Here is a 14,725-nt window from a genome sequence, read left to right as displayed (position 1 = left end):
TCAGCTGGTGTAGGATTTGAACCCCTGGTGTTAGCACTATTCTGCATTGCAAACTACCTGTGCAGCTTACTCAGCTATATCAGGCATATGGATCATAATGAAGAATTATCCAAGGCCCCTTCTTATGATGAACACACTAACTTTGTGTGACTTTGTTAATTCAAATGGTTATAGCTTGAGGCCAATTCTAAGTTAAATGGCTGCTGCCTCAACATTTCCCATAAAAATGATAAGAGAATATCACAAGTTCAAACTAGCCTGCAGTATTCGAGCCAGCCTACATCAATGATAGGCAAGTGCATTGCCTGGGTCAGGTGCTGAAAATATTTTCAAAAGTAATTCTAACATGAGGGACATCAGGGCAGAGACTGCTCTAATTTTTTCTGGTAACGCACTGGATGCCTTGGGGTTGGATGGATTATGAAGGCAAGATGTGATCCATTTTCAGAAAATAAGTCATCCAAACAAATCTTTAAAAAGGCAGTGGAATCAGATAGCCATGGCAGTAGATGCCAGGTATCAGTCCCTGAATTGCTGGATGCAGTGCTATGAAAAATTCAAAGACATCACACAATTAGTCACAAAATTGTAACTATCTTGGAATGCAATTTCCTATCAACTGTACCACTGGCTTACATTCTGCTGAACAACTGCACTGACTGACTGATCAATAATCAAAACGACTCTCAAGTTCACCTCATTCAAACATACAGAGCATTATTGCAAGCCCCATATGTCACAGATTCAACATTAACAGCCATATCACCAAAACAATACTCAATGATACACTTTACTCACTCTGGCAGAGCAGAGTGGTGTGTAACCAGAAGCAGCAGTAATAAATTGCCAGGGATCAAGCACAATTGCTTGTCCTTAATCTCATGGAAGGGACCTTGGTCGTTATTGCTGTAGAGGTCATGCTGAGGTAGTGACAGGGTTGAAACCATTGAACATTATGGCAAGCTCATACCTAAACTTCCTCCTCACATCCAATTTTTTTTTTTAATTTACAGCACATAGTGTAAGCTTTTACTTCTTGCTTTCCACCACCCACACCCCCCTGTTTCACTGAAATTCCACCTTTGTGAATTTGCCCTTCCAAGAACCTGACCAAACAGTACAGGAAGAGAAAGATTCAGAAAAACAGGAAGACAGCAAGTAAGTAGTATCATTATTACTCACAAATGCAGCAGACACTGACACAGCTCTTACTTGAAAAGGACAGCATAAAAATGGGATCTGCAATGTGGAAACCTCTGATAATAATGGCTGCAACTCCAACAGGGAAAAATGGTAGATTATTGGCACCAAGGTTGCATGAATCCTGCTACAGAGGACACAGGACTCATATGAAGATGTTGATAGCACAGTCTACAGAATAAATCTACAGAGTACATGCAATGAAACTTTTGTGCACTGGAAAGTTTACCAGAAAACCTGTGGTCAATATCAATCAGCAGAAAGGGGTCCAACATGAACTTGGCCCATGAATTCACAAAGAGAGCTTAAAACTTTACTTTCCAGTGTGGAGATTCTATTAGTGTACTTGCAGGCCTAACTATAATGTAATACATGATTTTGTAACTCATACTGGGTATGATGCAAACAATGGAATTTATATGTTTAATTTGTAATGTTATTTGTTGTGAGTTTGGATTTCTGTTTTTTTGAGTTTGTAACTGGTAGATTTTCTGTATATCTGCAGTTAACAACTAAATTGCAAGTATTTCTCTGAAGCTATGGTGAATTCTTTTGAAAACAGTTTTTGAGGATTGGGTTTAGAATTAATGGATTTTTGTTAAGTTGTTTTGTGACCTAGCATGTTAAATAATTCTAGAACTTGGTTTTTTCAAGCTTAAGGGAAACACCATTAACTGAGAGAGATAAAATCAAAAGTGAAACTGAAAGCCTAAGTTGGGCGATCACATGAAACCTTTGGAATGGTATGATTTAGAAGTATAGTACTTGCAGTTTATTTTGTTTGATCAGAATCAATAAAAGTAATGTCAGGCCATAATTTTAGGAGTATTCAACAAGCCTATGAAAAGCCTCATCAGCAATTCATTCAGTTTGCATGCAAAATATGGATTCCATTCTGAATGAGCAAGAGTGAATAATGCAGTGTACAATTCCAGCAGTACATGGGATTCTGCACTGGGAAAATGATGACATCAAACTGGAAAATAAAGAAAACAAGCTGAAACTCTGGCTGATTCAGATTATGAAATGCCTGCTTCCACCAGTCAATGAAGAAACTAAAATCACTTCCAACCAGTTGGGAAGGCAAAATACCATATGTAACTTCCCAATTTTTTGCACATTGAAATGCCAATACTGCTAAGTGAGAAACTTATCTTCTTGCCCCCATACAAATTCAACAATGATTACTAGACTTGAGCTTTTGGTAGTACACTTACTTCTGAACAAGTAGGGTTGAAGCTTTTCATAAAAATGTGAACATGTAACCTAAGTTAACATTTCTAAGGAGAACTGAAGGATTGAGAGAGGTAACATCTTTTAGATGAGAGGTAGAGCAAAATCCTATTATTTTGTTCAAGTAGTTTGGAAAAGTTACAAGGAGAGAAAGAAGTCTTCCAGGTTTCCCAGGCAAAATTATCTACAACGGGCACCACCAAAATAGATTTCTTGGTCACCTACCTCACCTTATCTTAAAATTAACCACTGTCTCTGAAATATTTAGGAATCTCCTAAGAATGAAGCAAGTTCTTTTAAAATGACCATAATTAAGTGCCATTTAAAAATTAATCAAAATCCAGAGAATGAATGGAACAAATTCTGCCATACTGCGCTTCTTCCAAACTATTCTTACATTTTTATCTTCCTAGTAGGTTAAAGGCTGCAATTTGTAAAGTTGAACACATTCAAAGAATGAGAGTGCTATCATTTCTGATCAGAAGGGAAGGAAAGGCACGAAATACACAGGGTTAACTATCTTTGGACCCACATAGCATTTCCAAAGGGCTCAGGGAATCATAGTTTTCCCAAATTAATTGCCAAAGCTACTTAAAATATAGGTTAAAAATTACAACTTTTAGTCACATACATTTATTTGAATGACAGAATTGTTATGGTGGAGAAGGAAGACTTCCAACCATCGTGTCTGTACTGGTTCTATTACCTAGTGCCAATCTTGCCTTTTCCCCATACACCTGTACATTATTTCTATAAACATATAATGCCCACTTGAAAGCCTCCATTAATCCTCTCTCCACCACATTTGCAGCCAGCAGGCTGTGCATTTCATATTCTAACTACTCACTGTGCAAAAAAGCTATTTTCACATCACTCTTGCTTCATTTGCACAGGACTTTAAATTTGTGCCCACTCATTTACAAGTGGGAACAACGTGTTGCTATCAACTCTATCCAGCCTGCTCATGATTTTGAAAATCTCTATCAAATCGCTTCTCAACCTCTTATCTCCAAAGAGAACAGTGCCAACGTCTTCAATTTATCTTCAGAACTGAAATTTCTCATTCCGCCTGTAAATCGCTTCTGCACTCCCTCTAATGTACTCACATCTGTCCTCTAACGTCACACTCATAACTGTGCACAATATTACAGCTGAGATCCAATAAGTGACTTGTACAAGTTCAACATCACCTCCCTGCTCTTGTACAGTTTGCCACTACTAATAAAGCCAAAACACTGTATGCTTTAGTAATTACTCTCTCCATTTGTCCTGCTATCTTCCATGATCTAAGCACATATACAGCTTGGTTCCTCTGCCCCTCCACCCACTGTAGAACTATACTCCCTGTATTTTTGACAAAAATGCATCACATCACACTTCTATGTATTGAAACTCATTTGCAATCCTCCAGCCTTCTTTCTGGCAACTCTCTCAAATCCAGGGAAGACTGAAAGATTATGGCCAGTGTCCCCGCAATTGCATGTGTTTCATTGTATGGTGAATTCAATGTAAATACCATTTTCCGTCAGAGTCACTTTCACAGTCTTTAACAGCATTTCTTCCTCATGCTGTCATTGACAGCATTTCATTTTACTTTGACTTTCTGATTCTGTCAGCTGCTGTGGTAATTAATAGGTATCACAGACTGAAGTGTGATTTATGATAGGTTACAAACCTAAAAGGGACATTATTTTTATCTAATTATCACTGAACAACACATTATCTCAAATATGTTTTTTTTTGGTCCTGGTTATTAAGAAGTTAGTCAAAAACAAAAATACTTATAAAGAACCTGTCCTTTATGAATAAGAAACCTATAACTGCATCTTGCCCATTCAAAATATTCCTATTCACAAATAAATGTATGTTTAATTTACTAGTTAATTAAATCTATGACAAATGTTATGACTGTCCATGTTATACAGTGAATAAACCCAGCTGCTGGATAATTTTAACTACATGAAAAAGATCTCCATGTTTAAATGATGAGGCAGGAATTTAAAATGCTTTTTTTAGATAAGGTTAAGTTCCAGAAAATTGTCTGAGTAGATATCTCATATTTATCTGAGCTTCTATATAAGGTTCAACTGACTATTCAAATTTGTTGAAGTTGACTATATTTGTAAGACAGAAAAGCAGTAATATCCTCAGGACACAGATTGAGCATGTGTACAACAGAAAAGGACCATTTGGTTGAGCTCACTTCTTCCATAAATTATGTAAAGGGTATCTACTTTAGGCTTGGATATTTCGATGACCAGCTGGTCACGGGAACAGACTGGAGTTGACCCTGTGGAATCTCAGACACAGCAGACTCCATGAAATTACCTGGGGAATTGTGGATTCTGACAGGGAAATGAAGATTGCAATAGGCAAATTCCCTGCAGATGGAACACTCCAAAAGAGAACATTAAGAGCAGAGAATTAAGAGGGCTCCAACTCAGTTAGTAATTACCCAGCAACAGTTAAGACAATTAAAAATCCAGCTTAACTCCTGGGTAGCTATTAAACTGAACCTTTGACTCACTGTATCAACCCAAAAATAATACCTCTCTACCTTCCCTGACCCCTTGCAGCCCAGGATCCCACCCATCTTCCACATGTAACACCCTCCCACTGCCAAGTGCCAGATTGATATCTTCTACCAATGCCAACTCCAGAAACCCTCACCTGACACCAAAACTGATGCCCTATCTTGCTGGACCTAACAACACCACCCCTCCCCCCAAAACAGCCACCCCACATCCTTTTGCCTTTTCTAAGCACCTGGCTCCAGAGTTAGACATTTAAATCTCAGAACACAACATACTTACTGCTACATAAAGTTTGACTTCCCCCAGTTACCTGAACTAACCAGGGAACTCTGATACTCTGATTTCAGGTACACTCCTCAATGCTTAAGGAGCCAGAATTAGAATTCCCTGCCAAAAATGCGGAGCTCAGTATTAACTTTAAAACAAAAGAATGACAGTCTAGATGTGACTGCCACTCTTCAGAATATCCAGGCCTTAATCACCTGAGCAGATCGCCTGCAAAGTTTCTTTGAAAAATAATTGAAGGGTCAGGTAACCAATTGGAAAGGAAGTAGCATCATGAACAATTTATAAAATGTTACAGGTGTTGAATTTCAGATGAGAAAAACACCAATGCTATCAATGCACATTGTAATCAAAAGGTATCCAACAGCAACTGTACATACATGCACAGTTAAATGCTGAAACCCATAACCTGCTGTCAAAGATACACTGTACCTCCACAGCTCACTAGCAGATGCAGCATTGAAATAACTCTAATTATGGGAATTTAGGATATTTTCTGGCTGATTCCCCACTAAAATGCCTGGAAAATTTAAGCTTGTGTATTTAGGAGCAAGAGGTATATTATCGTATGATAATTGATAATGATTATTAAAGTGCTTCTCTGGCCCAGAACAAAAAGTTACAAGTGTTGAATCGGATTTTTCCAAAGAGCTAGAAGTACCAGAAATTTGTTTTAGAAATGACTTCTTGAAAATGTTTTTATTCTGCCCCTTTTATCTCCATCAACCTTTATTTGATCTAATGTACCTCACATAAATCAAATTTCTATTTCCTGCTCTATTCTTCTGTACAGTTCAATTATGGTACTTCAATCCAAGAAACTGAAGAGTCTAACTGTTGCTGGACTTCTTCACAGGTGTCACAGATTCACTTTAATTTGGTGTTGTGTGATTTTTAACTTGGTCCACCCCAGTCCAACACCAGTACCTCCCTATAGCAGACATGCTTTAGACAGCACTGTACTTTGAATAGTAATTGGATTAGAGGAAATCTTTACTGTCAAGTCTGCAAAAAATGTTTTTGGGTGGCCAACAGCAAACTGAATGGTAAATGCTACTGCTTCTTTGAGATCAAAATTTGAACAACCTTAAGTCTGCTTTTCTTCACATTGCAACACCACTGCAGAAAGCAGCAATTTCTCGTGTTTTTTGATGGAATAATTCTAAGGGCTTCCACTTTCCTCCAATCTCAATCAATTATCGGGGCTTGGGAGAGGCATTCCCAGCTTTTACTCAACTTCCAGGAAAGAGCCCAGACCTGCAAGAGAATGGGGTCGTTAGTGCTGCCCAGAGATGAAGAAGAGGTTATTTCGTAGAAGATATCAAATGCCAAATATATCAGTCACTTTTTGCTAGCAACTTCTGAATAACAATCAGATTTTTTTTGGTTATATTGGTAAAAGGAAGAATTTTAGCCCAAGTTCCAGGAGAATTTCTGCTTTTCTAGTGATCATTAACACTAATTTGAAACAATTACAGTTACATGTGAACATCCAATTCATAAGGCATCACCACTAACAATGCAACTCTCTGGTAGACAGGCGTATCAGTTTATGAAATCTTGATACAAGGTTTGAACCTGCAACTTTCCAACCCAGATGAAACCTGTTTAATAGCCACAGGGGCAGAATGTGTCAAATAATACTGCAGTCACTTCAATTAGTCTGATGTCTTGTTAGTTTTTTGCAACATATTGCAAATCTGTTACCATTAGGGCCAAAATTGAATATGGTCATATTTATAAATATTCTTTTGTCAGCCAGCACACAATTGCTAATAATTCAGAGCCCTTCAGCCACAACTGCAGTGTTAAACTAGAAACAGATGAAAATTTTAAACTTACACTACAATTGGTTTAAAGCATCAAAGTTTCTTTATTGACAACACAGGATATGTAGAGAATAGGTTATTTGTTAGAGGAAAACAGACCAAAGTTGATTCTGTCATCCTAGTATTTGCATAGTACATTAATAATGACATTGATAATTTATTAGACAATAAACATCACTAAAATTCAGGTGGGTGGCAAGCTGATCCAGAACTCTGCTGTCTGTATCTTAACTTGTGCCAAGTCTTGTTTATTCATTGCCCCTCTGCTCGGTGATGTACATTAGCCTCTGGTCTAACAACGTCTCCAAACTCTTATCCGTGTTTGCAAATCACTCCCTAGCCCTGCCGTCCTCTTTTCTATAACCTCCACTGGAAGTACAACCTTCTGAGATCTCTTTTAATACAGGCTACTTGCACGCCATAATATTAATTGCTCCAAGCTGTGCCTTCTGTTGGCTAGGCGAGCACTCTGGAATGTCTTTCCTAAGCATTTTTGCCTCTTTCTCTTCCTTTAACATGTCCCCTAATACTTAACTCATTGACCAAACCTTTGCTCACCTGTCCAAATGGCTCACTGTAAAATTTTGATTGATAATACCACTGTGGCATTCTTAATTATATTAAAGAGACTATGTAAATGCAACCGATGATTCTATTGCATATATGTTGTTTACACATTAGCACATGTTTCCTACTGAAAATGTAAACCTACCATACTTCACTAGTACCAGTAACACTGATTTGAATATTTTCTTGGAAGCATCTTCCAACTGCAATCATCCTGTGTTGACACTCCCACTACTGGTTTGCTGAGACGTTAATTCTTGTGATGCATCACTTGACCACATCAATTAAATGAACTTCTCATTTGCTCAACTGGACAAACCTTGATCCAATATTTTTATAACATAAACAAAGTTAAAATGTAGCCATGAATGGTGTACAGCAACTAACCAGAGGATATGGCTCCAAAGACATCCCTATCCTCAATGATAGGGGAACCCCACATGTCAGTGCAAAAGATAAGGCTACAAATGGCAACAGTCAAGAGTGTGGTGCTGGAAAAGCACAGCAGGTCAGGCAGCATCAGAGAAGCAGGAAAATCAATGTTTCGAGCAAAAGCCCTTCATCAGGAATGAGGCTGGGAACCTCAGGGGTGGAGAGATAAATGGGAGGGGATAGGAGTGGGCGAAGTTAGTTGAGAGTGCAATAGGTGAATGGAGGTGGGGGTAAACGTGATAGGCCAGAGAGGAGGGTAAAGCGGATAGGTGGGAAGGAAGATGGAAAGATGGGTCAGGTCATGAGGGCAGTGCTGAGCTGGAAGGTCAGAACTGGGGTAAGGTGGAGGGAGGGGAAATGAGCAAACTAGTGAAATCCACATTGATGCCATGGGGTTGGAGGTTCCCGAGGCATCCTCGCTCTCCAATGGACTCGTACCGGAGGACTGGAGGGTGACAAATGTAATTCCTCTCTTCAAGAAAGGAAATAGGGAAATCCCTGGCAATTATAGACCAGTCAGTCTCACATCTGTCGTCTGCAAGGTGTTAGAAAGGATTCTGAGGGATAGGATTTATGACCATCTGGAGGAGCATGGCTTGATTAAATGCAGTCAGCATGGCTTTATGAGGGGCAGGTCATGCCTCACAAACCTTATCGAGTTCTTTGAGGATGTGACTAGAAAAGTTGATGAGGGTCGAGCTGTGGATGTGGTGTATATGGACTTCAGCAAGGCATTTGATAAGGTTCCCCATGGTAGGCTCATTCAGAAGGTCAGGGGAACTTAGCTGTCTGGATACAGAATTGGCTGGTCAACAGAAGACAGTGAGTGGTAGTGGAAGGAAAATATTCTGCCTTGAAGTCAGCGGTGAGTCGTGTTCCACAGGGGTCTGTTCTTGGGCCTCTACTCTTTGTAATTTTTATTAATGACTTGGATGAGGAGATTGAAGGATGGGTTAGCAAGTTTGCAGACGACACAAAGGTTGGAGGTGTCGTTGACAGTATAGAGGACTGCTGTAGGCTGCAGCGTGACATTGACAGGATGCAGAGGTGGGCTGAGAGGTAGCAGATGGAGTTCAACCTGGATAAATGTGAGGTGATGCATTTTGGAAGGTCGAATTTGAAAGTTGAGTACAGTATTAAAGACAGGAATCTTGGCAGTGTGGAGGAAGAGAGGGATCTTGGTGTGCAGGTACATAGATCCCTTAAAATTGCCACCCAGGTGGCCAGGGTTGTTAAGAAAGCATATGGTGTTTTGGCTTTCATTAACAGGGGGATTGAGTTTAAGAGCCGTGAGATCTTGTTGCAGCTCTGTAAAACTTTGGTTAGACCGCACTTGGAATACCGTGTCCAGTTCTGGTCGCCCTATTATAGGAAAGATGTGGATGCTTTGGAGAGGGTTCAGAGGAGGTTTATCAGGATGCTGCCTGGAATGGAGGGCTTATCTTACGAAGAGAGGTTGACTGAGCTTGGACTATTTTCATTGGAAAAAAAGAAGGAAGAGAGGGGACCTAATTGAGGTGTACAAGATAAATGAGAGGCATTGATAGATTTGATAGCCAGAAACCTTTCCCCAGGGCAGAAATTGTTAACATGAGGGGTCATAGTTTTAAGCTGTTTGGCAGAAAGTATAGAGGGGATGTCAGAGGCGGGTTCTTTACGCAGAGAGTTGAGAAAGCATGGAATGCGTTGCCAGCAGCAGTTGTGGAAGCAAGGTCATTGGGGACATTTAAGAGACTGCTGGACATGCATATGGTCACAGAAATTTGAGAGTTCGTACATTAGGTTTACCACACATGAGGATCAGCACAACATCGTGGGCTAAAGGGCCTGAACTATGCTGTACTGTTCTATGTTCTAGAAGATGAGGTGTTCTTCCTCCAGGCGTTAGGTGGTGTAGGAGTGGCGATGGAGGAAGCCCAGCACCTGCTTGTCCTCAGCAGAGTGGGACGGGGAGTTGAAGTGTTCAGCCATGGGGCGGTAGGGTTGTTTTGTATGGGCGTCCCGGAGATGTTCTCTGAACTGCTCTGTGAATAGGCGTCCTGTCTCCCCAATGTGGAGGAGACTGCATCGGGAGCAACGGATACAGTAAATCACATTTGTAGAAGTGCAGGTGAAACTTTGATGGATGTGGAATGCTCCATTGGAGCCTTGGACAGAAGTGAGGGGAGAGGTGTGGGCGCAGGTTTTGCAATTCCTGCGATGGCAGGGGAGGGTGTCGGGATGGGAGGGTGGGTTGTTGGGGTGGGGAGGCACGGACCTGACAAGGTAGTTGCAGAGGGAACGGTCTTTACGGAAAGCGGATAAGGGTGGGGAGGGAAATATATCTCTGGTGGTGGGGTCCGTTTGTAGGTGGCGGAAATGGCAGGGGATGGTGCAATTATACATAGATTGATGGGTGGAGGGTGAGGACCAGGGGGGTCTGTCCTTGTTGTGGTTGGAGGGGTGGGGTTCAAGGGCAGAGGTGCGGGAAGTGGATGAGATGCGCTGGAGGGCATTAACCACCACGTCGGAGAGGAAATTGCAGTCCTTAAGGAGGGGGCCATCTGGCGTGTTCTGTAGTGGAACTGGTCCTTCTGGGAGCAGATGCGGTGGAGTTTCACCTGTACTTCCACACGTCATTTACTGTATCCATTGCTCCCGATGCAGTCTACTCCACATTGTGGAGACAGGACGCCTACACACAGAGCGCTTCGCAGAACAGCTCCAGGACACTCACACCAATCAACCCCACCACCCTGTGGCTGAACACTTAAAGTTTGCTTCCCATTTTGCTGAGGACATGCAGGTCATTGGCCTTCTCCATTGCCACTCCCTTGCCACCCGACGCCTAGAGGAAGAACGGCTCATCTTCCACATCGGGACACTCTAACCCCATGGCATCAATGTGGATTTCACCAGTTTGCTCATTCCCCCTCCCCCACGCTTTATCCCAGTTCCGACCTTCCAGCTCAGCACTGTCCTCATGACCTGTCCCATCTCTCCATCTTCCTTCCCACCTATCCGCTTCACCCTCCTCTCTGACCTATCACGTTTACCCCCACCTCCCTTCATCTATTTCACTCTCAACTACCTTCCCCAGCCCCACCCCATCCCAATTATCTTTCCACCTCCGAGGCTCCCAGACTCATTCCTGTTGAAGGGCTTTTGCCTAAAACATCGATTCTCCTGCTTCTCTGATGCTGCCTGACCTGTTGTGCTTTTCCAGCACCACACTTGACTATAATCTCCAGCATCTGCAATACTCACTTTCACCTATAAATGGCAACAGTTCAAGATGGTTCACCAGTATATTTCCACTGGCAATTAGATTAGATTCTCTACAGTATGGAAACAGGCCCTTCGGCCCAACAAGTCCACACCACCTCTCCAAAGAGTAACCCACCCAGACCTATTCCCCTACCCTATATTTACCCCTGACTAATACACCTAACATTATGAGCAATTTAGCATGGCCAATTCACCTGACCTGCATATCTTTGGATTGTGGGAGGAAACCAGAGCACCCTGAGGAAACCCATGCAGACACGGAGAGAATGTGCAAACTCCACACAGTCGCCTGAGGCTGGAATTGAACCCAGGTCCCTGGCGCTGTAAGGCAGCAGTGCTAACTACTGAGCCATTTTAGAGTCCAAACAGCATGACTCAACACTGGTATTGTTTCACAGGCAGAAATTTCCTTTGGATGGGCTACCGGGATTCTGCTAGATTCCCCTGAGTAAATCTACCTTGGTAACATACTTGGCTTTACTGACCCTATCCATGCAATCTTCCAGTTGGAGTATCAGGTAGGAGTCAATTCTGGTCATTCTTTGGCCTTAAGAAACTGTTCAACTTGGGCACATACACAAATAGCTGCAACTTCCATTGCTAGGTTCTGTTAATTGGCATTCCAACCCATAGTTGATCACTCCTGGACATGGGTCAGCTTTTCAGAGAATACCACCAGAGATTTTACCTTACAGGAGAGGCCTGTGCCGCCCTTCATCAGGAATGAGTCTGGGAGCTTCGGAGGTGGACATTTCAAGAACAACTAAAAATAATGATTTTCCACCTGAGGTATTGCCAAAGAAATTATCATGGTCAATCCTTAACTCCATCAATCAAAAGTTCCAAATGAATCGTCTTGTCCTCATCGGAGATCCCCACCATCATGCTTGCCAGTCTTCATATATCTGGATTCACTCCACATGATATCAGGAAATGGCTCAAGGTACTAGCTACTGCAAAGGCTGTGTGTGCCAACAAATTTCCAGCAGTAGTATTGTGGACTTGAGCTTCAAAACTAATTGGACATTTAGCCACACTCTTCCAGTACAGTAAAAACATTGGTATCTATCCAATAATATGGAAAATGCACAAAAGCATGACAAATCCAATCTGACTAATTGCCACCTGTCAGTCTAATCTTAATCATCAACAAGGATATAAAAGGTGTCATCAACAGTGCTAACAATTCACACCTAGGCAACAATAATAAGCAAACTGACACTCCAATTAGGTTCCATCAGGGCCACTTAGCTCCTGATCTCATTGCACGCTGGGTTCAAAGATGTGAGTTGAATTCCAGAGGTGATGCAAGCATTTTGCTGAGTGTGGCATCAAGGCATCTTATTAAAATTAAAATTAATGGTAATAAGTGTGAAAACTCTTCACTGGTCAGAGTCATGTCGAGCAAAAAATAAGATGCAGGTGGTTGTTTGAGTTCTATCATCTTTGGGATTTGCAGGATTTCACCTCACCCATTTCTTGGGGTAATGTCCAAGATGCAATAATCTGCAGCTGCTTCTGCAATAAGATCAGGCCAGTACCATGCATACCTCCTCAGATGTTTGAACCAACATACAGAAAGATCTTGATAACATACATAGTCGGTTTGAAACGTACCATTCACAAGTGCCAGGCAATGACCATCTCCAAAAACATTATCAATTTATTCTCTCATTCAACCGCACGACCATTGCTGAATTCCCCTGCCATCAACTTGTTGACAGTTACTATTAACCAGAAATTGAATGGATTACATAAAAAAATACTGTGCTCACAAAGATTAGTCAGAGGCTGCGAATTTGAATCAAGGAACTCATATCCTAACTCCACAATGCCTAGTCACTATCTAGAAAACTCAAGGTAAGAGTGTATTGGAATATTCTCCACCTGCCTTGATGAGTGCAGCTCCAGCAACACACTTGAAACTTAACACTATTCAACCTAAGAACAGTGAATGTATGGAATGAGCTGGTTTCACACAAAGGGCGGTGCATGTATGGAATGAGCAGACAGAGGAAGTGGTGGAGGCTGGTATAATTACAACATTTAAAATGCAAATGTTGGATTAGGGAATTAGATTAGGAAAGGTTTAGAGGAATATGAAGAAAATGAGGACTGCAAATGCTGGAAATCAGAGTCAAGAGAGTGTGGTACTGGAAAAGCACTGCAGGTCAGGCAGCATCAGAGAGCAGGAGAATTGATGTTTCGGGCATAAACCCTTCATCAGGAATAAAAGGCCAAGTGCTGGCAAATGGGACTAGATTAATTTAGAATATCTGGTCGGCATAGATGAGTTGGACTGACGGGTCCGTTTCCATGCTGTTCTCTCTATGACTCTATAAGACACCTTTCTACTTTCTATTTTTAGCCTAAAGGTGTTCAGCTCACTATTCCCAACTTTAAAATACTTTAGTGAGTACTATGGGAACGTGTTTTGTCTAAATCATTAGTTCCATCTCCTGAAGCTCTAATGAGACAGAATATTTCTCCCTTGACTATTGCTTCTTGTGTTTCCCAATAATGTAAAACTATTTGCTGCAAAGACTGTTTCAAGGTTGATACCAACTAGCAAGGTGAAGTATGCAGCTCATGCAGTCTAATCCTACTGTACGGTATGGAGCTGACACTGCCTACAGCTACTCTTGGAAGGACTGCGTCTTTTTATTTTGCTTTCTCTTTAAAAATCTGTGGACTGAAATAAGAAAGAGCTGTTTAAAAACAGGTGTCTGTAATGGTGACGGCATGCACTGAAAGCAAGTGACCCAGCACTTGTACCAAGCATTGTGTAAATAGCAGTAATTGAAGTTTGAGTTTCAGACAATTTGGAGCCAAGGGATTGTATAAATGGAGCTCTTGTCGGGAAAAGCAAATTGATTGGCCTATAGAGTACTAACCAGTTATCAGTGACAGACATCTTTTACTTGCCAACAATTGTGGGATTGGTTCTCAGGTAAATGACCAGCTTGCAGCTGTGAACAAGTAAAAAAGAGAGAAAGGGAGAGGGAGAGAGAGATTGAATAGACAGAAAAGAGAGAAACAGAGAGAGGAAAAGAGTGAGAGTGAGATCAGTTCTTTTCCAGCTCAGGACCGGTCTCTCTGTTCTCTGCAGTCAAATACAACTGTAAATCTGCAGAAAACCAGTTTACATTTCCTGCAAAAGTTTTGTAAACTGTCTATCCCCTAGTTGTCTTTGAGAACAAAGAACAATGAAAATTACAGCACAGGAACATGCCCTTCAATCCTCCAAGACTACACTGATCCAGATCCTCTATCTAAACCTGTTACCTATTTTCTAAGGGTCTGTATCAGTCTGCTCTCTGCCTATTCATGTATCTGTCTAGGTATACCTTAAATGACTCTATTGTACCCACCTCTACC

The 14,725-nt window shown here is 41.4% G+C and overlaps 1 long non-coding RNA gene across 3 annotated transcripts in view; it reads right to left on the bottom strand.

Annotated features, from left to right (window-relative positions):
- The window catches only part of LOC140480419 (uncharacterized), a 176,007-nt gene that overhangs the window by 83,145 nt on the left and 78,137 nt on the right, over window positions 1-14,725 (bottom strand). The window lies entirely within an intron of this gene.

This window comes from Chiloscyllium punctatum, chromosome 8 (assembly GCF_047496795.1).
Source record: "Chiloscyllium punctatum isolate Juve2018m chromosome 8, sChiPun1.3, whole genome shotgun sequence".
NCBI lineage: Eukaryota > Metazoa > Chordata > Chondrichthyes > Orectolobiformes > Hemiscylliidae > Chiloscyllium > Chiloscyllium punctatum.
Note: the sequence above shows the minus strand (reverse complement) of the source record. Positions and strands in the feature narration are given on the sequence as shown.